The 11,179-nt window shown below is 47.3% G+C and overlaps 3 non-coding genes across 3 annotated transcripts; all 3 read left to right on the top strand.

Annotated features, from left to right (window-relative positions):
• Positions 1-2,860: 2,860 nt before the first annotated feature.
• Positions 2,861-2,933, top strand: TRNAA-AGC (transfer RNA alanine (anticodon AGC)). The gene has a single exon. It is a non-coding gene; the product is annotated as a tRNA-Ala (tRNA).
• A 1,746-nt stretch (positions 2,934-4,679) lies between these two features.
• TRNAA-AGC (transfer RNA alanine (anticodon AGC)) lies at positions 4,680-4,752 on the top strand. The gene has a single exon. It is a non-coding gene; the product is annotated as a tRNA-Ala (tRNA).
• Positions 4,753-4,853: 101 nt separating this feature from the next.
• On the top strand, positions 4,854-4,926 carry TRNAA-CGC (transfer RNA alanine (anticodon CGC)). Its single transcript has one exon. It is a non-coding gene; the product is annotated as a tRNA-Ala (tRNA).
• Positions 4,927-11,179: the final 6,253 nt, after the last annotated feature.

Genomic DNA, 11,179 nt, shown 5'->3' with positions numbered 1-11,179 from the left:
ATCATGTATTAATGGTTTAACCACTCATTGTACAGTTTCAATGTGATTTGAGAAAGATAAACCTACAACAGCAAGGCTTCAGAGGCCATTGTGGCAGGTAGTTACACCAATTTGTAGGTGTAGCTGGAGGCAACGACTTGTGCCAGGATTCTATTTTTACTTAGGGCACATCCTAACCCCTTATGTCAGTGCTTTCCAGCACTGACATAAGGGCAATGCAGCTCTAAGGTACTAGAACAAACATCCCCTTTCTTTGAGGAGGCCTCCGTGAGTGACACCCAACTGCAGGATGCAGCATGTGTTCTATTGGCACTGCTATGCTAGTGCTGGGAAGCTCTGACATAAGGGGTTAGGACTGCACCCTTAGTAAAATATTTTTACTTACCTCCTGTAAATAAGTAAATATTTTTACTTACCTCCTGCTGGTTGTCTGATTGCTTCCCCCTCCCACCATAGCATACAGTTTGCACCTACTTGCTTCATTCTATGGGGTGGGGGGATCAGATTGGGCTGCAAATGTGCTATATGCATTCCAAGGATAACTAGATTGCCCAATGAATGGGTTGGTTCAGAGGATACTTGTCCCCAATCCAGTTCATACATGTGAAGTGTTTGCTTCACCCTGCTAACCTTCCACACCCATCCAGTCTGCCTCTGACTTCTGCAGATGTACAAGCTATGTTTACCATGTACTGGAATAATAGGTTTTCAGCTAATATTTCTGTCATCTTATTTCTGTCCAGAGGTGTCACTAGTGTTGGCATCACCCAGTGCAAGGGTTCATTGCGTCACCTATAATGGACCTCCTCCCATACCAGACCATACAGAATAAAATGCAATTTCGTTTGCACAGCCTAAATGCAGTGGCATCACTAGGGTTGGTGTCACCCCTGTTCACTTCATTTGTTTATTTAAATATATAACAATGCAGGTCACCCAACAAATCAGTAACCAACAAAACTTGATGACACACAATTGAATAAGAATTTTAGTATTGGCTCTGATACTTGGAAATGAGAGCTCATACTAATACCTTATGGCAAGGCTGTTTAAACTGGGGTGTCACGGTGCCCCAGACAGAAGGCCCTGGCCTCTTTCCCCTTAAGGGGTGGGAGCAGGGGGAAGGCAGCTAAGGGGGCTGCAGGGACTGGCGTGTACTCACCAGTCCCTGCAGCAGCCTCCCTGGGGTGCAGGGAGCCCTGCATGAGCACCTTCAGGGCTCCCTGAAGCTTGAAAAGTGAAAGTGCAGCAATCACGCTCCACTTCCAGTTTTGCGGAGGCAGGGCGCGATTGCTGCGGTTTCACTTTTTAAGCTTTGGGGAGCCCTGCAGATGCTCGCGCAGGGCTCCCTGCACCCCAGGGAGGCTGTTTCAGGGACTGGTGAGTACATGCCAGTCCCTGCAGCCGTCTTAGCAACGTGATCTTGGGGGTCGCGTCACTGCCTTTCCCCCTCCCCTGCAAGGACTTACTGCAGTCCTCAAACTGTCTGCGAGTTTGAGAACCACAGCCTTATGGGTTCCCTGCTGTGTCATAATAACATCTCATTGGCTCTCAGAACAATCAGTCTCATTCAGTCTTATTGGTCAGTTAAGAGTTGAGAAAATCTTTTTGTAACATAAGGTACTTATGTTTTCTTCTTCTGGTTAATTGGCCATAGCATTTGATAGAATACAGATAGTTCAACATGGTTTGTTTCATTACATTCTGCATGAAAGTTACCTTTCCAATGCTATATAGCATGATGGTATTCTTCATAAATGCTAATTTTCCAAAAAGTTTCCTAAATTTTGGCCAGTAGGGGTGACATCCCCTGAGGATGTCACCCAGTGCCGTCTGCATCCCTGCACCCCTAGTGATGCCACTGTTTCTGTCTGAGATAATTAGTACTTTGTTGTCCTTGATTTCTTGTACATGAATTTGTAACATGACACATCATTTTATAATTAAAAGAGACAAGTTTTTACAAGGCTTCATTGGGAATCAATATAGCACCCATTATGACCTGACTGTGGTGCTTGCATCAGTTTGATTAAATGTTAAGATTAGTTTTCAAAAGAAATTATATCCATAACTGCTATCAAAATGATAAGGGATTAGATTAGTGGATCTACTGCCTGAATTTGCAGATAATCCCCATGTTTCCCACCTTTGTAACTGGGTGAACAGGGAAAGGGAAGTGAAGCACAGCAAAGTATCCATTTCAGAGCCCAACCTTCTCTTATTTTTGGACAGACCATCCATCCTCCATCACCTCTTCCCTCTTGTTCTCTGCTGGCTTGTTGAAACAAACAGAACAACAGAACCATGCAAAAAATAATGCAAAGGCTCACACCCACAGCCTTTATATTATTTGCAGTCCACTTTTATTGACAGTTACCCTGCACATGCCCGATCTTGTCTGATCTCGGAAGCTAAGCGGGGTCAGGCCTGGTTAGTACTTGGATGGGAGACCACCTGGGAATACCAGCTGCTGCAGGCTTATACCATAGTCTTTCGAGACGGAAGGTTGCCAACCATTTTATTGACTGCAGCAGCCAGCTATACCCGTGCCTTTGGCACTTGGGGCCACTTTGCAGGAGAGGATTGCCAGGCTCAAGCAACAAACGTGGTGGTCAAGGGCAATAAAAAGGTGTGGGCCTCTCTGCATAAAATGCATAAAATCTCCCCCCTGCATGAAATCTCTGAAGATTTCAACTCACAACCTCTGGTACCAAGGGCAACAGACATACTTCTAGATCAGGCAGCCAATTGGGACCTGACCTGATGGTGGGAGCAGGCCTCCAGCCAGAGGATGCTGTCATGTTTTCCTTCCTAGGTATTTCTGAGGCTATGTGCCAGAAGGAGCATTTGCCTGCAGCATGGGGAATTAGCTCAAATGGTAGAGCGCTTGCTTAGCATGCAAGAGGTAGCAGGATCGATGCCTGCATTCTCCAGCCCTTGCAGCTGCTGCTTTTCTTTTCTGGCTGCCCACCCCTTTGACCACACATCTGGGATTGACGCCTGTCTCCACACCACACTTTTTCTAAGGCAACCTACAAAAAGCCAAAAGAGATGCCCACGCCCACATCACAAACACCTTTCTGTGCTTGCTGGCTCACATGGGACTTGAATCCATGTCCTCGGTGTTCTTATCACCCTAGTCTGACTCACTGACAACCCAATCCTAAAGGCGGGGCTGCTGCCGGGTGCAGCAGTGCCAAAGCAGCTACTGCTGCATGCTGCAGTCCTGCAGAAGCCACCAGAGGTCTCCTCCCCTGGGGAAGCCCCAAGCCCTGAAATGAAACTTCTCTAGTCTGCACTGGTTATTTTGCAGAGCTCTGCCATTCCTACCCCCTCCTGCTCTGGTTCCCCCCTGCGCTGCCCTCTCCCACCCTGGAATGCCTCCCCTCAGTGGTGTCACTAGGGTCTGCATCACCTGGTGCGGGAGGTCAGCAAGTCACCCCCATAATGGACCTCCTCCCATGCAGTGGGTGGGGCAATACCCCCGGCAGTAAACATGGTGATGCGTCATTGCCCCGCCCCTGCTGGTTTCTTGGCTATAACGTTTGATAGAATAGAGGTATTTCAGTGTGGTTTGTTTCATGCATTCTGCATGAACTTATGCATCAAATGATATATAACATGATGGTATTATTCCCATTCTGTTCAGAAATGGTGTTTGTTCTTGGCAAGGGAAAGGGCAGCAGCAGCCTGAGCACATCTACTCAGAAGTAAGCCCCACAGAGTTCACTGAGCCTTACTCCCACGTAAGTAAGTGTGTCTAGGATGGCAGCCTTGGAGACTACCATCCTATGCTACACACTCAGCTGCTGGGGGGTGAGTCTCATTCAACTAAATGAGGTTTGCAGGGAACTGCATGGGCGCATTCTTGAGTGCTCAGCCACTCACCAAATAACCCTCCAGTCTCTGGATGGAAAGGCTCCTTCTGGAAGGCTAGTGGAGGCAGACAAGCACACCTCTCCCATACACCCCGCATTGCCAGCCATGCTCCCTCCTGCGCACAAGTGCTCAGCAGGTGGGCAGTACATCACCCCCTCCCAGCGCGTCACCTGGTGCGGGTTGCACCACTCACACCAGCCTAGCGATGCCACTGCCTCCTCCATACCAAGGCCCTCACTGCTAGCTCTTACCTAGCTCTGGGCAGCATCTGGCCAGCGCTGGGCTCAGTGCCAACCAGCGCGGGGCTGGCACCTGCACTGACTTGCAGCAGGGTGGTGTGGGTGTGCCTTACGGCATGTTTGCAACACCAGCAGAACACTTGCATCACCAGCGCTGAAGAGCTCAGGATTGGGCTATGAGACTGCTGGTCACATCTCTGGTTGCAGTATGTGGAATTAGCTCAAGTGGTGGAGTGCTTGCTTAGCATGTGAGAGGTAGCGGGATCAATGCCTGTATTCTCTAGCCTTTGAAGCTATTGCTCTCCTTTTCAGGCTGCCCACACCTTGGCCCCTGTGGTCCTCATGTCATTGAATGAAGCAGCAGGCTCAAGCAAAGCAAATGGTGGTGGAGAGTGCATAAAAATATGAGCCCCTCCTCCCTCCATGCATAGCCTCCCCTGGGATTCAAACTGATACATACCTCTGAACCAGCCAGCCACTGGAAGTAGCTCTCTGGCTGGAGGATGTTGAAGTGTGTTCCTTCCAAAGCCAGGTGGCCCAAGAAGCTTTTGCCCATAGAGTGGGGAATTAGCTCAAATGGTAGAGCACTTGCTTAGCATGCAAGAGGTAGCAGGATCGATGCCTGCATTCTCCAGATCTTAGAGCTGCTATTTTTCTTTTCTGGCTGTCAGACAGTCCAGGGACTCTCATCTCTCCTCCTTCAGAATAGCCACTGCATCCTGCCTCTCTCCAACAGGGGGATTAGCTCAAATGGTAGAGCGCTCGCTTCGCATGCGAGAGGCAACGGGATCGATGCCCGTATTCTCCACACCTATATTTTTATAAGGGCACCTTCAGAAAGCCAAAAGAGGCACGCCTACCCAGCCACAGACATCTTCCTGCACGAGCTGGTCAACTTGAGCATGAAACCACAGCTATGGCATTATTAGTAGTATACTCTAACTGAGGTAGCTGAGGCACACCCACAGCCACTGCGGCCCTCTTGCTGTACAGTGAGCAGACCGCAAAGTTCAAGCAAGAAAAGTGGCAGAAAGGCACCTCCCACTCTTGCAGTTGTGGAAAGACGATGTAATTATTTACCCTTTTCACTTACAGTGGCTTAGTGAAACTGTAACATAATGTTTGGCAAAAGGGTTCATGGGAAAGGTGGGTTGTGATGAAGGATTAAAAAGAAGTAGAGGAGGTGGAAGCATGGATGAATTGTGGGAAGATGTTCCAGGCACAGTTTTATTAATACTCTACAGCAGTAAATATAAGAGGTATATTCTATATAACTTATGGTACATTTGCAACACTCAGCACTGGCAGTGGTCCTTCACTGAGAGTTCAGGATCAGGCCCCTCCTGATTGCCTGCTGAGTAGAGAGGCGCAGGGAGGGGATCTGAGGCTGCCCTCCAGTCCCCACTTTCCTGGGAGTAAGCCCCATTGACAGTAAGGGGACTGCCTGCTGAGTAGAGAGGTACAGGGAGGGGCTCTGAGGCTGCCCTCCGGTTCCCACTTTCCTGAGAGCAGTGGTGTAGCTAAGGAGGTGCAAGGGGTAGTAGCTAAACCAGGCATCAAGCTTTAGGGGAGCAACAAGCTGAGCTTGACACTAGTGACCAAAATTGTGAAAATCTTGGTATGTATGAACAATATCATCATGGTATATATCACTGGAAAGGTAATTTTATGCTGAATGCAAACTGCATTCAAATATCTGTATTCTATCAAGTTATGGCCAATTAACCATAAAATGAAAACATAACTGCCTTATGGAACAAAAAGTGGATTTTCTTAACTCAAAACAGACCAATGAAACTGATTGTTCTGAGAGGAAATGACATGTTATTATGTTATTGACATGTTGCAATGACATGTTATCATGATACAGCATGAAACCAATAAGGTGTTATATTAACTCTCATCAGCTCTCATTTCCATGTATTTCCATACAGTTACCCCTGCTAACTGGGTAAATAGGCACTTTTTCAAGTGGTGCCCCTCTTATATTTAGCAAGGGGAGAATAACGATCCCTCTTCACCCCAGCACAGTGTCTCTGACCGATAAGTGGCATACTTTTTAGTTATTTACTTAATTAAATTTGATTTTTGTCTGGAGGGGGGCTACAAATCTTCTTTGATTTCAGGTAGCAGATAGATGCCTTAGCTATGACACTGACTGAGGGGAGGCAGCAGAGCAAGTGGGTGGTGAGCTGCTGGGGGGAGGAGATGGGCTCCTCCCAATTTTCACTTTTTGAAAAACCCGGGTGTGATGTCACTTCCTGTTGTGACATCACTTCCGAGGCAACATTTTCAGTTTGGCACTGGGCTAAACCATCATTAGCTATGCCACTGCCTGGGAGTAAGCCCCACTGACTGTTACAGGACTGCCAGCTGAGAAGAAAGGCCAGGGTGGGGCTCTGACCCCTTCCCACACTTTCCTGGGAGTAAGCCCCATGGACTATGAGGGGCTGACTGCTGAGTAGAGAGGCATAGGGAGGGCTCTGAGGCTGCCCTCCTGCCCACACTTTCCTGGGAGTAAGCCCCACTGAATATAAGGGGGCTGACTGCTGAGTAGGAGGCACAGGGTGGGGCTCTGAGGCTGCCCTCCTGTCCCCCCTTCCTGGGAGTGAGCCCCACTGGCTGTAAGGGGACTGCCTGCTGAGCAGAGGCGCAGGGAGGGGCTCTGAGGCTGCCAGCCAAGGCAGCTACCCGGGCTACTGCAAGGAGAGCCACCGCCTGGGGCGCTCCTGGTCCCGCCTGGGGACCGGCTGCCCTGCGCGGCTGCTCCGTGCGCGCGCCAAGAGGGCGCCGCGGGGAGGCTGGAGCGTCAGGACGCTTGTGCTTCACCGAGGAGGCTCCTCCCCGCCGCTAAGCGCTTGGCACCTGCTCAACACGGGTTCTCGAGGGTGAAGCCGCTGGGCGCGTTGGGGGGGAGTCTCGGCCCACGTGGCACAGAGGGAGCTCCGGGCCGCGAGGCGCCCGCTGCCGCCGGACTCTTCTCTGTGCCGCGAGCCTTCTCTCCGGGGAAGCCTGATGGGCCCCCGCTGGCGAGAAACAGCTCCGGTGTGCACGCCGAACCCACCTTTTGCCCCCCTCGCCAGGCAGGACTCACCAGGCTCACAGCCCCACTGGCCAGGATGCGTCCAGGGTGCCCTTGGCCAACACTCTCTCAGCCACACCCACCTCACAGGGTTGTTGTGAGGACCAAAGGAGGGCAGGAGCCTGCGCAACACCCTCAGTTCCTTGGCTCCAGTCCAACCCACACCTACCCAGGAGTCAGCAGGGACAGGCGCAGGGACTGCCTACTGAGTAGAGAGGTACAGGGTGGGCTTTGAGGCTGCCCTCCTGTCCCCCTTCCTGGGACTAAGCCCCACTGACTGTATGGGGATTGCCTTCTGAGCAGAGAGGTGCAGGGAGGGGGCTCTGAGGCTGCCCTCCTGTCCCCCCCTTTCCTGGGAGTAAGCCCCACTGACTAGCAGGACCGCCTGCTGAGTAGAGTCAGAGGGCAGGGCAGGACAAGTGGGACCCCACTTGTTCTTTGGGGAAACAGGAAATTCCCCACTTTTCTGGGAGGAAGCCCCACAGACTGTAACAGGATTTGGGAATTCTCTTTAATTTCTCCCTGACCCCTTTGGTGATAACCATGACATCCACTTTTCAAGAAACTTCCTGTATTTTCACTCCTTTTCCTCTGATCCATGTTTGTTCAGGAAGGAATCAGTCACCCTGTCTCTCAGATCATTGCATTTATCCATTTTGTTTTAAGGTCTCACCTGTATTAGGTATTTGATGTTAACACAGGAGAGAGTCTTTTCCCAAGGCTGCCTTTTTTTTTGTCTGAGCTTCCCAGCTTGAGTGGTGGCAGCCAAGACTTATATTTCCCAGTTTAAGACCAAGACCATTCCCAGTTTAAGCAGTAAGAAGAGTGAAGCAGAGGCAAGGAAGAAAGAAGCTATCTTTAACCCCCCCCCCCCAACAAGAACATAAGAAGAGCCCTGCTGGATCAGGCCAATGTGTTACATGAAAATCCCTTTTTTCCTTTTAGTTGTGATTTTATATCTGGTTATGTTACTATGGACTAAAATATCATGCAGGCCAAACTTCTCATACAGGCCACAATCAGGTCAAGTCACAAGCTCATGGTTACAAAATTCACCTCTCTATGATTCACATATAGGAAGAAGTCTGGCATAGTAAATCATTGTTTAAGTGTCTCCTATTCATTGTATTGTTTTAACCCAATCACTGTTTGCAAAAGTGTCTCCTAACTCAATCACTGTTTAAGTACTCTATGCAAATTTGAACTGCCTTCCTGGGTTACTGTATTCATTGTATTGTGTAAGTTCCCCTCACCTAGGAAGCCAGCCATTGCTGATAACTGACTTCCTGATCCTTTCATTGTTTTACTTACTCAAAGCATCCTGCTGGGTGGTAGTAAGCAAAGCTACCATCCAGCTCAGCACGTTCTAAAAAACCCCTTTTTAAGAGAGGGCTGGCTGCCACACGCTCTCTCTGGCTCCCCCTCCAAGGACACAACACATCTGTGTTGTGTCAGAGGGTCCTCTACACAGAACTCTCCCCCCCTCCACTGCTCTACAGGACAGGTAACTATCTAGCACCTGAAACTCTTTCCCTTCTTCCCCCCCTTTTTTTCTCCCCCTCTCTCCCCATCTTTAGTTAGCAATTGGGTTTGGCAGACCAGGGACCCCCAAAATCCTTCCCTACCACCTTTCCTTTTTCTAATTTCCTCTGATGCATCAAATACTCTCCACACAGTATACTCATTTTTCTCCTAGAGGAGCTAGCGTGATTATGTTTTAATTTCCTCAGACCTTGATCCCCTCCTCACTGATTTTTATGTTAGTCCCCATTCAGAAAGTGATCACTCACCTATTTGCCTTTCCCTTCAAATCCCTTCTGGGGCTCCTTCCTTTTCCTTGCCTTCCCCAAATCCAACCCGGCCCTACAGATGGACTCCTGCAGCAGAGCAAGGCTTAGCTTGTTGGACTCAGGCTCCTATGACTATTTCTCTTTTAGAAGATTTATCCTCTTCTAAGACCTGTCCTGACGCGATTAAAGTTTTTAATTCTTTAACTGCTTCTTTGGTTGGTCATCTGAGTGATCTTAGTCCGAATCTACCTTCTTCCCACGCCAGCAACACATGGTTTGATGCAGAATGTTGGAGGCTTAAAAAGCTAGTTCGCTCTTTGTTTTATTCTATCCGTAGTTGTCCTTCCTGTCATAATCTAAGGAATTATTTTCGTTTTCGAAGTGAATGTCGTAAAAAGTTTCAGGATAAACAGCAACACTATGCCCTTAAAAAGTGGTCCTCTCTACATCAAGCCATTTTGTCCAAAAACCACAAGGCCTTTTGGTCTGCAGTTACAAGGGCGTGTCGTCCCCCTTACGTTATACACCCTCCAATTCCAGAGGCTACTTGGGTTGATTACTTTTCCAAAACCTTTTATTCTCATCCTTCCCCTCCTCTCCTAAATGATGCCCTTCAGAATCTCCCCGAATGGCAACCGGTTTCCCCGACCGAGATTCAAGATCTAATTATCTCTCTTAAACCTGCCAAAGCTTCAGGCCCTGACCTCATAATTAATGAGGTCCTATTAAGCAATCCTGGTTGGTGGGCAAACGCTCTAGCTTCACTTTTCACCCTGATTAACACCTCGGGTTGTTTTCCTGATGCATGGCGGCATTCGTTTCTTTTTCCAATTTTTAAGAAAGATAACCCAGCTCTTCCGTCCAATTACCGACCAATAAATCTTTTGTTCAGCATTGGGAAGATTTATGCCAAATTCCTCCTTTCTAAATTATCGTCCTGGGTGCGCTCAAATAACCTTCCAGGGACTGAACAATCTGGTTTTCGCCCAGGAGTCTCCACTCTTGACCATGCTTTCCTTTGATCATTTTTAGCAGAGAAATACTATATTTTTAACAGATCTAGTTTATTTGTTGCTTTTATCGACCTTCAAGGTGCGTTTGATTCTAAAAATAGAGATCTTTTATGGAATAAGCTCAATAATCGGGGAATTGATTCCCGTTTATTATTTTTACTTCATTCTCATAATTGTTGTCAAGTACGGATTCCCTTTTCTAATGTTCTTTCTTCTAGCTTTCCAATTAATAAGGGTGTGAGGCAAGGATGTATCCTTGCCCCCCTACTTTTTAATTTATTTTTGGCAGATCTCCCTTCTCATTTAGCAACAAATTCTTTTTCTCTTCCAGTAATTAATAATCTTCCAGTTCCTATATTGCTCTATGCAGATGATGCTGTTCTCTTGGCTTTAACTAAATCTGGGCTAAGGGAACTTATAACTAAGTTTCAATCATACTGTAAGAAGAATGACCTCATCATTAATTCTAAAAAGACACAAATTATGGTTTTTTTCCCGACACTGGTCCCCTTCCATTTGGTCAATCAATTCTTATTTGTACCTTCAAGTCAAATCTTTTAAATATCTAGGTCTTCTGTTTCACTATAAACTATCATGGTCTCTTCACAAAAAGGCAATTATTTCTTCCACTAACACCCACCTTTCAGCTATTGTAAATTTTCATTTTAATTCCGGAAATCAATTCATTCCTGCTGCAATTCAAATTTTTAAATCTAAGATTATTTCCCATTTATTTTATGGAGTGCCATTATGGATACAAGTAGTTACCAAGGATATTGATCGGTTAGCTGCTTCCTTCTTTCGGAAGATTCTTGGAATTCCTAGCCTTATTAGTCTTTCTTCTATATTAATAGAGCTAGGTCTTCATCTTCCCTCCACCTATGCCTGGCTGTTAACATTTAAATTTTGGCTCAAAATTCACTTAACTCCGTCCTCTGATTCTCTTATTTCGGTTCTATTAAAGGATTCTTATATCTCCTCTTGGTTTCGTTCAGTGGAAGCAAAACTCTCTTCCATTAATCTTTCTATCGAAGCATTAGCAGATTTAAGCTTACAACAAGCTTACAGTATTATTAGGGAGAATCTTTTCTTGGCTGAATTTAATTTTCTCAAAAGTACCCTCAATCCCATTTGTTCTCCTCTTTTCTTTGGTCTATCTCCAAAGAATATTTCTTT

Source organism: Tiliqua scincoides, chromosome 2 (genome assembly GCF_035046505.1).
Source record: "Tiliqua scincoides isolate rTilSci1 chromosome 2, rTilSci1.hap2, whole genome shotgun sequence".
In the NCBI taxonomy this organism is placed as follows: Eukaryota; Metazoa; Chordata; class Lepidosauria; order Squamata; family Scincidae; genus Tiliqua; species Tiliqua scincoides.
This window is presented reverse-complemented; position numbering and strand designations above follow the sequence as displayed.